Raw genomic sequence first — 11,900 nt, 5'->3', positions numbered from 1 at the left:
TCAGTTTGGAATGTTATTGGTTTTACTATTAAGTAAAGTATTACAAAAACAGAATGTCTGTTTTTTTTGGTTCTCTGATGACATTGGACAAAGATATGCATACTTAAATATCATCATTTCATGCACATTTTCGGTACATATTAGATGAAAGCATGCTAAACGCTTTTCAGTACTTTCAGTACTTTGATTACTATTTAAACTCAAATTCATAGGTAAATAAATTAAGCATATGTCAAAAATAAGCATTTAGAATAATTCTTTTCATAAAATTAAATTCTGTTTAAACAATACAAAGCACTAGCAGCGCAAAGACGGACTTTAAAAAAAATCAGAGGTGGAATCAGGCGAATTTAATCCTTTTATGACACCACCTACCCCGTAACGAGACAGTTGTGTATATGTTCTCATCGAAATGACCGGTCTCCGCGTCTTGAACCTCCAACGTACATGTTTTGCATGTACTTGAATAATATGTATTAATAAGTCTTTCAGGAAATCTCATGTAGGAAACCTGATTTATATTCTAATATTTTCTATTTTTTTTTAAATTATTATTCGTATTTGTCAATTTATCATGTTCGAATTACATGTATTTATTTTTTTTAGGGAACATTAAACCTTATTCGTCAGCAAGTCTGTCCATCTCTCACGAGAACTTTAAACTTGATAATAACTATTGAATGAGTTGAAATAAGACTTTGATATTTCACATGTGCATTATTTGTGACATCTGATTTTCAAATATACTGTGATTTTTGACCCTGTGACCTTGATCTTGGAGCTTGACCTACTTGCAAAAATAACATTATTACTTTAAATTGACCTAACTTTTGAAAGCTTCCATTTTATAAAAATGTATTAACTGTGTCAATACCTTTCAAAACTCACTGATTTTTTACCCTTTGACCTTGAAGTTTGACCTGCTTTTCAAAAACATTAACAATACTCATACCTTTTGAATGAGAAGAGACAGGGCTTTTATTTTATCCCTGTGTATGACTTAAGACAACTCTTTTCTAAATACACTGACTTTTGACAACTTGACCTTGAGGCTTGATCATAACTTTTTAATGAGAAGAGATAAGGTTTTCATATTACACAAACATCACATAATTATACGTAGCCTGTGATAAAATTATTTCAAATACTAGTCTATCATGAACTCTGACCTTGAAGTTTATCCGGCTTTTCCAAAATTTAAAAATTGCTTATAATTGACCATAACTTTTTACACATGTATATTAGCTGTGACAAGGTCTATCTAAATAAAAGGTATGGCTTAAATCATGCAAAATGTGTTATGGCCTTAAATCAAGGTCATTTATGATAAGATATTTTGGCTGGATGCATTGTTTGAAAAAACGTGTGAATTTGTCAATACGGTAGCACACAAATGGGATATGCTCATCACCAGCGTGTGTCATAGTGTGACCCAAGGTCATTCTGACAAGGTCAAGGTCGCAAACATTCTTTTACTATCCTTTTTATAATAGTAAAACATAAGATGATATCTACCCTTAAAAGATTGCTTTAAAATTAGAACATGGCATGACCTTGACCCAAGGTCATTTCTCTCTGTCCGCAGCTCCAGACGGAAGACCTACTCGTTGCTTTGCAACGAGCTCGGCTCTAGTTATTCTATTTATTGCTTTTGTAAAGTTTTAAGTCCCAACTGCTACTTTTCTCTTTCTTTATTATAAGTACAAACCAGTAGAGCTACAGTCTTGACAGCGACTTCTGGTTACATTTATATTATGTATTGCTATCTTATTTTGGTAAATTACTACATGGTCAATCTCTAAAACTGTTTATATTATTATATGAAGATATGTTTTACGTTTATATATTATATATAAATGGAAACATTTAAAAACTTAAAAACTTATTTAAAAACTTTTTGAAGCCACAGCCAGCGTTGTGAGTATTTTCAAACTGTAAATTTGAATGCCTAATAAGAATCTTCATGGCAATATTCCTTTCGAGTCTTATTTTCATTAATTAAAATTATCACCTCAGTAATCGAGACTAGATTATGTACATAATGATAAAAGAATAAGAAGTGAAAAACATCAGGGGAAAAACCACAGACACATGTAGGTGGCACTTGCGTGTCACAAGGCTGTCAAGGCTTCTTTCTGCAGTTTAAATATCCAGCATCAGAACCTAGCTTGATGCGTGTCTGAAACCATTTCTGTATGTCTGACATAAAAAATCCCTCTATCTCAGAAAGAGAAATAACTGACGTTTAATAGTGTTATTTTATGATCCCTGAATTAAATGAACATACTTTTCCTATGTGATGTATCTTCCCATCTAGTCTTTAACATCGTACTTGATAGCTTTTTAGGGAAGGTTTCACAGTAATCCTAACACATGGATCCGTATTTCACTTAGTTATTCACTCCTTTTCAATGGGATATTGCACATTATTAACTATTTTATCGTCAAAATGCTGAACCTCTCTGCAATTTTACATTAATAACAAACTGCTCTTATTTCCTTTTATAGGTCACCTGAGTCACTCAGGTGACCTATTGCTATTCGTTTTCGTCCGTCGTCCGTCGTGTGTTAACATTTGAACAATTTTAGCTTCTTCTCAGAAACCACTAAACCAATTTCAACCAAATTTGGTATACAGCATCTATGGGTGAAGGGGAACAATAATTGTGAATTTCATGTTTCCTGCCCCCCTGGGGCCTGAGGGGTGGGGCCAAAACCACCAAAATTAATGAAATCTTTAAAAATCTTCTTCTTTACTCCTGGACATCAAGCAGGCAAACTGTTGGCATGAATGTAATGAGCACTGAGTCCTCTACCAAAATTGTGAAATTCATGGCCCCAGGGTCAGGGGTTCTAGTGCTAGGGCGGGGCTATATAGATTATATGGTGAAAATGCATTATTTCTTTGAAAATCTTCTTCTCTGCTCCTGGATATTAAATAAACTAACTAAGTACAAAGTTATGATGAGCAAGAGTGCCTCTTCCAAAATTGTGAATTTCATGGCCCCAGGGTCATGGGTTCTGGTGTTAGGGTGGGGCACTATTGATTATATAGTGAAAATGCATTAATTCTTTGAGAATCGTCTTCTCTGCTCCTGGGTATTAAATAAACTAACTAAGTACATAGCTATGATAAGCAAGAGTGCCTCTTCCAAAATTGTGAAATTTATGGCCCCAGGGTCAGGGGTTCTTGTGTTAGGGCGGGGCTCTATTGATTATATAGTGAAAATGCATTAATTCTCTGAAAATCTTCTTCTCTGCTCCTAGGTATTAGATAAACTAACTTAGTACATAGTTTTGATTAGCAAGAGTGCCTCTTCCAAAATTGTGAATTTCATGGCTCCAGGGTCAGTTGTTCCTTTGGGGATGGGGTGTAAGACGGGTTATAAAGTGGAAGTGCATTTCTCTTTTTTACTCGGATCTACCTCTGGATATTAAGTAAATAGAGTAAGCATGCTAAGTTTATAATTATGATAAGCGATGGTGCCTGGTGCCTCTTTCAAAATTGTGAATTTCATGGCCTCTGGTTAACAGGAATCACAATTTATTGTTGGAAAATTGTTACATGATACTCAGGTGACCTATAAGGCCCATGGGCCTCTTGTATGCATTAACGCGTCTGTTGTTATACATGTGTTCCCATTTGTATTCGCTAACTATTCTTGTTGTGAATAATTTTTAGCCGGGCTTATTGCTCAAAGAGCAATTGCCGGCTTATGTGATCCTGTTCAAGGCAGGATGTTGACCCCATAGTCGCCATTTTAAAGTTACGCGCAAAAATATAGTTCTTACTCTCAACCGCTTTTGAGATAATACAAACGCTAAATAAAGCAACAAAAATAACACGAAGTTTTATCTATATAAAATAAACATCAGTAGTAATGACTTTGAAAACTTCATAAGTCAAAGAACATAGTTCATTAGCGTAAGGATTTTTGATAATCAGTGTTACCGTAGTTCTCTACACATACAAGGTAAAGCAGGAGAGGGAACTAGACTGGCCTGTTTGTTTACATTCGTCTGCGGTACCAGATTAATTCTGATTCTGACAAAATCGGACCGTGGTATTAGGATTGAAAAACTCACTTTCAGTGTCTTATCATTTATAGTGATAGTTTTAAAATAATTTTTTCATCAAAATATAAACGTGATTCATGTAAGAAATCCATTCTACTCTGTAAATGAGCCCGGCTCTCTGTACTTCTGAGTACTTTGATTTTTTATGCATTGTGAATTGCATAATTGTAATATGGCAAGGAGCATGTATAACCAAATGACATATCTTATATGTATCTGTTCTGTCTTCAGATTGTCCAACATGGCGCTTCGGACCAAATTGTGAAAAAGAGTGTCACTGCGCAGACATCAGTGAAGCGTGCGACAGTATCCTTGGTATCTGTTCCAGCGGCTGCGCACAAGGCTGGGAAGGCTATAACTGTCAAATTTGTAAGTCCTCGGACATTTTCATAACCTCATCATAACTTAACCTGCAGTCTAGAAGTGAAATATCTGTCAAATCTAATAATATTAGCCATTTTCCCGAGAAACTTAACTTCCTGAAATAATATGATGTGATAGGAGAAAATTTCAAATACAAAAACCACATGCCTGTGATTATAGGCAACAACGCTCTTACATAAGCAACGAATTATATTAAGCACATGTATTCTCTGATATATTCAAAAAGATGAGAATATAGTTTCTATGGGAAACTATAAAGTCTATTATTTATAGAAAATCTATTTTTGCGAAAAATTTATCAGAGATGTTATTTTATAGTGATATGTTTTATTATTGCTTTATGTAATTGGGCAAAACTCTTGGCATGGAAACTCTACTCTTTTTTGTTTGCATATTGTTTTGAAAGATAGTTCAGAGTTTGCCAACAAATGTCAAATGTTTTATCTGAGAAAGAAACTGTATGGTCAAGACCCCCCAACACGAATGTAGCATAAACAAGCAAATTCAGAGAATTTGTGTCCCGCTTAAGGAAAAAGTAAAACATGCGAAGTTCGGGGGGGAGGGGGGAGAGTTGGATCCCCCTCACTGAATTTGTAGAATTATTAATGTATACATGCATGTATACTGAAGCAAATAAAATATACCATTATGGATATAAAGATTTAATTGCTTATTCTTTATCATGTGTATAGAAGATTCTTTTTAATATCAGGTTGGGGGGAAACGTAAATTCCGCTATAATAGTGGTATATCACTATTATAGTGAAATTCCGCTATATTTTCAGCCGTATTTACCCTCAATATCATCAAATAATATAAACTTTATTTTGGTAAAACCGATATGTCTCGTCTAAATGTATGAATCCGTATTAGGTCAGGCCAAAAAAAATAATAGTCTTGTTTCCTGCTACCAGCCTAAAAAAAATAGGGTAGGTAGGTAGGAAAATTATTTTATTTTATTTTTTTATTTTATTTTTTTCCGACGGCATTTTTTGGATATGAACTGAATACATGATCAAATTAAACATATCACAAGTCACTCAATATAATCTTTTACAATTAAATTTCATATCTTGATGCACAACAACTCAAGAGGTATTTTATAATATGCAGTACACTGTGTAGAAAGCTCTTTTAGTTTTCTCAGAATTTTTTTTTTCAGTTATGGAACATGAAGGTATTTGTCAAGTAGATAATCGAACAATCATTCCTTTAAAAACTCAGCGAAGGACCATATGTGTTACAGAAACCATGAACTTTGTTAGATTACACTGTATTTGATTTCTGAGCAGGTTAATTTTATCGTTGTTTACTATTTGAAATCTAAAACAAAAAACAAAAAACAAACAAAGATGATGAATCTGAATACATGTACATTTGTAATTTAAGTGAAATATTTTAGTGAACAGGAACTAAATCAAGTTAGAACAAATGTTAATTGAAATTTCTTTTTTAAAAAGTGGAAAATAGTATTTTGTTTACATTAAACAATATAGGACTATTGAAACAGAATGGAAATTAATTTTTTTAATAAAGTCCATGCAATGGGTATTTTACTGATATTAGTCCCACCTTTCATTTAATATATGTATGTATTTATTTCTTAAAATTAGTTTTATTTAGTTAAATTGCAAGTTGTAAAAGTAATTATCCAGAAGTTAGACATGTATTTATGGTGATAATTACGTTTAAAGATTGACTAGACTAATTATGTTTTCCTTTACTTGCAATATTACCGTTTCCTGGTATTAGTCTAACCCCATATTTAATCATGGCGGTAAAAGTATCTACAAGACACATGTTTTAAACATTCATCACTACTTTTATGCTCTTTGCACTTGGATTTGGTAATAAAATTAAAGTATGACAATTTTATTTTATGTTAGCGATGTTGGCGACATTTATTTTTAATATAATCGATGAGTAGCATCGAAGAGCTTCTAACAACTGACAATCGATCACTAGCAAAGATATCATTTAAAGTGGTAGTACTCGAAAAGGTTGTTATTACGCTTGTTTTTGTGTCCTTGTAGCGACACCGTTCCAAAATAACAGAGAGCACATGAGGCTGGCCTCTTCCAAAGGCCGCCGCCATTTTGTTTTGTATTTATAACAGGGGAACTGAAAACGGTGACAGAACGATAAATTCCGGAAATATTTCGATTTTTTTTCCGAATCGAAAAAAAACTTTAGGGTCGGCCCCCAAAAATAGGGTCGGTCGGGTAGCAGGAAACAAGACTATTTTTTTTTTTGGCCTCACTAACTGACTGTGTTACGAATTTATCCCGCTGAAGACGTTTATCGATTTAAAAAAAAAATATTTGTGCATATGAAAATATTAAGTTTTAATCCAATAACAATGAACATAAAATATCATTACAGTAACAAGAAATTTAACTAAACTACCTACGTAAACCGTTTCTTAGCCGCCATTTTTATTTACAACAACAACGCTTCGAACGGAATCGCGTGCCCGATTTTCATATTACGCCTCGACGGAGACGTAATACGGAAACGGAGACCTAATACGGAAAATTTCAGGGCGTCACGTGATTAGCTTTTATCCAATCAGTAATCGACAAATTTGTCTGAAGCGGGATAAATGTGTAATTATATATTCATATTCGGTATTGTCAAAATTTTACACAATCCATGGTGTTTGATTTATTTAGCCTTTATTAAACAGTTCTAATAGATGCAATAAGAACATAAAGTCCGCCGAGAACCTGTTTTATACGCAATAACTCTCCTCATGCCCCTGTACTAAAAATAGCGACATGTAATCCTATAAATACTAATAAAACAAACGGGGCGGGACACTTTGAGAGGGATGAGAGAGGTCCTAGGGAGTTTTGGTATAAAATTACATTGAATAAGCTCAAAATCTTCTTGAAATATCGCCCGGAAATGATAGTGTTACACACAGACAGAATGTGTAAATTTACGACCTTGAACTTTGACCTTTTGACCTCAAAATCAATAAGGGTCTTTATTGGACCACAGAGAGTTGTTATGTAAAATTTTATTGCAATAACTCAAATGGTTCTAGAGATATCGTGTGGAAAGCGTTACAGACAGACAGAAAGACGGACGGACGGACAAACCCAAATTAATATCCCCCACTTTTCAAGCGGGGGACAAGAATCACTTGGCCACCACCGTGACTAAACAATGAAAAAAGATATCCATCATATGATAGATATGGCACGCGCCAAATTCACAAAAATGAGCTAATCGTAGTTTCACAATCGATAAAATAGGTTTATCGGTTGTAAACTATAGTTTACGGACTGTAAACTATAGTTAACAACGTTAATCTATATTTTACATCTGTAAACTATAGTTAACGCGATAATCTATGTTTCACAACCGTAAACTATACTTAACACCGAAAACAATCATTTGCGATTGCAAAACATAGATTATCTAATAGATATTAAGGGGGCTCTCTACAACGTCACAACATGGCGTACTTCCGTAAAAACGCCATTTTGATCCCAAATGATCAGATTCAAATTCACCTAACACCGATAAATCACTGAGTTATATAACACAACATGCGATATTGTGGATGGAATGTACATTATATCACATCAATTAATATGTAGTGTATTGCCCAATACGTATCCTTTCTTTAAAAATGAATTGTTTGTCAATTTATTCCATTTCTACTTATTTAATTATTAAATAATACATTTACAAACTTATTAGAATAAGATTTTTAGGTAAGAAAAAAATGATATAAAACATGGCTTGTCCATATGCTAATTCATTATTACGTGTCAAAACGCCATTCACTCAGAAATTTCTTTCTTCAATAAGCATATATGCTTTCCAGAAAAATATATCCACCCAAAAATGCAAATTTGATCAGAAAAGACATGTATTTTCTTCCTATAGACTAGAGGATACTCTGTTCACGATTTGTATACACCCGAATGAATCTTGATGAATGGTTATATCCGGTGAAATTTCGCATGACCCAAACGTTTGATCAACATTGTCAGCTGTTTACAAGTATGGGAAACGTGCAGGTTTTAGACGAAGTGTGCATTTGGTTATAGGAATTTCTTTTACCGCCTTTGGCCATTTACCATCTTAACTTGTTTTGTTATATATACCGGTAGCACTGGATAACACATGCAAGTTGGATAAAAACGGTAAGTAAATCTACCTTTCTCAATACCATGAATTCACTAAATACATGTCTTTGTCATTGACTGGAAACGCGATGATTTTCGCTTAAACTAATTGAAAAACAATATAAGTACAATACGAACTTCTTTCAATGTCCTTGCGTGACATTAATTAATACTTGTGCAAGTATAGTTTATTTGAAGTTTATAAAAAAAAAAACAGTACCAAGATATTTGAGTCCACTCTTAAAGCGGATCGCTCACACCTGAATTTTTGTGATGTTTATAAATTTTTGACAGTTTTTCAATTTTTTTCAATTTCTTTTTTTCATTGTTTTTACCCTTTGATATTATATATCTTTTCAGATATTGAAGAGGATCCAACCAGCTATTCTCAAGAAAATGCTGTTTTAGTTTTTCTTTTGTCTATTTTTGTAAATTTAAATAAAAATTATGTTGATTTTATTTTTAACTTTGTTGGTTATTATTTCAATATTTTATAACACTAAACTTTAAAGAGAAATTTAAAGCAATGGGCATTTTAAAAAATTGATATGAGGGATTTTAACAAAATAAATAAAATATTTCAAATGTTTCTAAAAAATAAATTGAAATACTTTGGAACCTTATTTTATCGGATATGGGGCCTATTATTAGAAACAAATGCATGCAACAAAAATCAGTTATACTTTACAGGTGTAGAGATCCTCCTTAATTGGTTAACAGCATCATCAAATAAGTCTTCCTCAAAGGTTTCTAGTTAAAAGAAAAAATAATACAACGAACTTTTGGGTTTAGAGGAATATAATTTTCCAATCAAATGACAGATACGGAATTGTGAGATGCACACAAAGATTTACAAGGAATTAGGAAATCTCTATCAATAATGATCTATCTCGCAAGCTCGTGCATTTGAACAGCCAACTCGTGCCAATATTCACTAATATAAGTTCAATAACCCTATATGATAAATAATGATAGATCAATATTAAATTAAATGGCAAGCTCATCTAGCAAGTTTATTTCAAATTTTACATTATATCGCTCATATTTATCATGCAGCACTTAAGAATCGCATTAAAAGTGGCAAAATTATAATTCTGTTTTTGTTGATTTGTAGCTTTACTGCTGCAGATATGATTTTTTTGAAAAGTGGGGGACATTAATTTGGGTCTGTCCGTCATTATGTCTGTCTGTAATGCTTTCGTTTCCACATGATATGTCGAGAACCCTTTGAGCTTTCGTAATGAAATTTTGCGTAGCAACTCCCTATAGACTAAAGAAGAACCCTATTGATTTTGGAGTCCAAAGGTCAAGGTAATAAATTCGCAAATTCTCTCTGTTATAACACTTTCGTTTCTGCACAATATCTCGAGAACCCTTTTAGCTTTTGCAATGAAATTTTACATAACAACTCCCTATGGCCTAAGGAAGACCCCTATTGATTTTGAGGTCAAAGTTCAAGGTCGTAAATTTATACTTTCTGTCTGTGTATAACACTTTCCCTCCTGAGCGATATTTCAAGAGGATTTTGAACTTTTGCAATGATATTTTATTCCAAAACTCCCTAGAACCTCTCTCACTCCTTTCAAAGTGCCCTGCCCCGTTTGTTTTATTAGTATTTATTATACCCCCCGCTTGAAAAGCGGGAGGGTATATAGTAATCGTTAATTCCGTCCGTCCGTCTGTCTGTACATTGTTTGTCCGTCTGTCCGTCCGTCTGTTACGCTTTAGGGTACCCATCTCTTATCCGCAACTCCTCTTATACCACTGAGTGAAATTTGATGAAACTTTCACAGAATCTTAATTACATATTGCCATTGTGCAACTCCTATTTTACTTTTTGATCTGACACATATTTTGGGTTTCCCGGCCACGGCAAAACATGGACTTTGTCATCAGTTATAACGATATGGGAGGCGGGGGTATCAATTAGTTATCAAATTTCACACAGTACCGCAAGTTTTAATACATGTCCCTATTTTTAGCACAGGGGCATGAGGAGAGTTACTACGTATAAAACAGGTTCTCGGCGGACTTTATATTCTTATTTCATCTATTAGAACTGTGTAATAAAGGTTAAACAAGTTGCTGTCCTTTAAAAAAAGGACTACAATACGTGGACCATATGCATGTGTTTCTAACCGAAATTTAATTAAAGAAAAAATGTCTAGGGTTAGTGAATATTCATGTAGGTTCGTTCATATTTTCTATTATGATCTGCCCTCTTTGACTGACAGTACTTCATAGCAAAAATTTTAAATGTTATCTCCGATGGCCTATATAGTTTTGTAATCTGGCATTTGTTTTGTGCATCAAGGCTCGCAAAAATAATTTGATATAGAGCATTCCAAATACAGTTTGATACAGGCCTGTTGCAACGTTTTCCATGTGGAGGAAGGGGGGGGGTCTGAAAATTCTGCGTACTACAGAGCTGTGCTACCCGTGTATTATGAGATCCATTTTTCCAAATATAGATTTCTTCCGTATAAATCCAGAACAGATGTAAAGTCCCAGCCATTGTGGGTTACATGTATAACTAGAGGTACTGTGAGCGATTAGCTCACTAAATGATACCCCCCGCCTCCCATATGGTTATAACTGGTGAAAAAGTCATGTTTTCCGGTCGCCGGGAAACCCAAAATATGTGTCGGATCAAAAAGTAAAATAGGAGGTGCACAATGGCAACATGTAATAAAGATTCTGTGAAAGTTTTATCAAATTTCATTCAGTGGTATGAGAGGAGTTGCGGATAAAGATGGTACCCCGAAGCGTAGAGACGGACGGACGGACGGCCGGACAGACAGACGGACGGACGGACGGAATTAACGATTACTATATACCCTCCCGCTTTTCAAGCGGGGGGTATAATAATTAACGATTACTATATACCCTCCCGCTTTTCAAGCGGGGGGTATAATGAAGACATTCTATATTTTGAAACCAAGAACTATTCGTTAAATGAAGTTCTTAATTCAAGTAGATATTCTATATTCTGCAAGTCCTTCTTATTTTTGGACCATATGCATGTGTTTCTAACCGAAATTTAATTAAAGAAAAAATGTCTAGGGTTAGTGAATATTCATGTAGGTTCGTTCATATTTTCTATTATGATCTGCCCTCTTTGACTGACAGTACTTCATAGCAAAAATTTTAAATGTTATCTCCGATTGGCCTATATAGTTTTGTAATCTGGCATTTGTTTTGTGCATCAAGGCTCGCAAAAATAATTTGATATAGAGCATTCCAAATACAGTTTGATACAGGCCTGTTGCAACGTTTTCCATGTGGAGGAAGGGGGGG

General features: G+C 34.0%; 1 long non-coding RNA gene across 1 annotated transcript; it reads left to right on the top strand.

Annotated features, from left to right (window-relative positions):
* Positions 1–8,450: 8,450 nt before the first annotated feature.
* LOC134244657 (uncharacterized) lies at positions 8,451–9,062 on the top strand. Its single transcript, XR_009987266.1, has 2 exons — positions 8,451–8,621; positions 8,964–9,062. It is a non-coding gene; the product is annotated as an uncharacterized LOC134244657 (long non-coding RNA).
* Positions 9,063–11,900: the final 2,838 nt, after the last annotated feature.

The sequence above is a fragment of the Saccostrea cucullata genome, unplaced genomic scaffold (assembly GCF_032062105.1).
Source record: "Saccostrea cucullata isolate Sc308-1 unplaced genomic scaffold, CSIRO_AGI_Scuc_v1 ctg13773, whole genome shotgun sequence".
In the NCBI taxonomy this organism is placed as follows: domain Eukaryota; kingdom Metazoa; phylum Mollusca; class Bivalvia; order Ostreida; family Ostreidae; genus Saccostrea; species Saccostrea cuccullata.
The sequence above is the reverse complement of the archived record's forward strand: the minus strand, read 5'-3'. Positions and strand labels throughout refer to the sequence as shown.